Raw genomic sequence first — 465 nt, 5'->3', positions numbered from 1 at the left:
ATTAAATGTTTTCAATCATAATTCTTACCCCCAAACTAAATCAGTAAAATAAATAATCTCTCTTTCATATATAGCACGAAGCTGGAGAGCACCTCTGCATGACTAAGCGAGAACTGGATTTATCTTTCTGAACAAACTCAGACCGTTTTAATGACCTTGCTTGGACTCACCTTTTACCTAGGTATTTCCCAGGAAAGCCATCGCTTTGCCACCGAAGACTTCGGTGTCACGATACACTAAGAAAATATCCAAAGGGGATTTTTTTAGAGCTGGAGGTAAACAAGAAGCATCTAAAGAAGCTGAGAGAAATCCACTTACGAGAAGATACACAGGGGGCTAGGAAGGGTGCCCTGTACGAGTATTTTAAAGGCTGCTTAACAGCCAAGAGATGAAATTTGGGATGTCGGAAGAGATGCGTGGCCTCAGACGCGGGCACAGAGGAAGGGCTCCGCTCTTCCCAGGGGG

The sequence above is a fragment of the Corvus brachyrhynchos genome, unplaced genomic scaffold, assembly GCF_000691975.1.
Source record: "Corvus brachyrhynchos isolate BGI_N302 unplaced genomic scaffold, ASM69197v1 scaffold80, whole genome shotgun sequence".
Classification (NCBI taxonomy): domain Eukaryota; kingdom Metazoa; phylum Chordata; class Aves; order Passeriformes; family Corvidae; genus Corvus; species Corvus brachyrhynchos.
The sequence above is the reverse complement of the archived record's forward strand: the minus strand, read 5'-3'. Positions refer to the sequence as shown.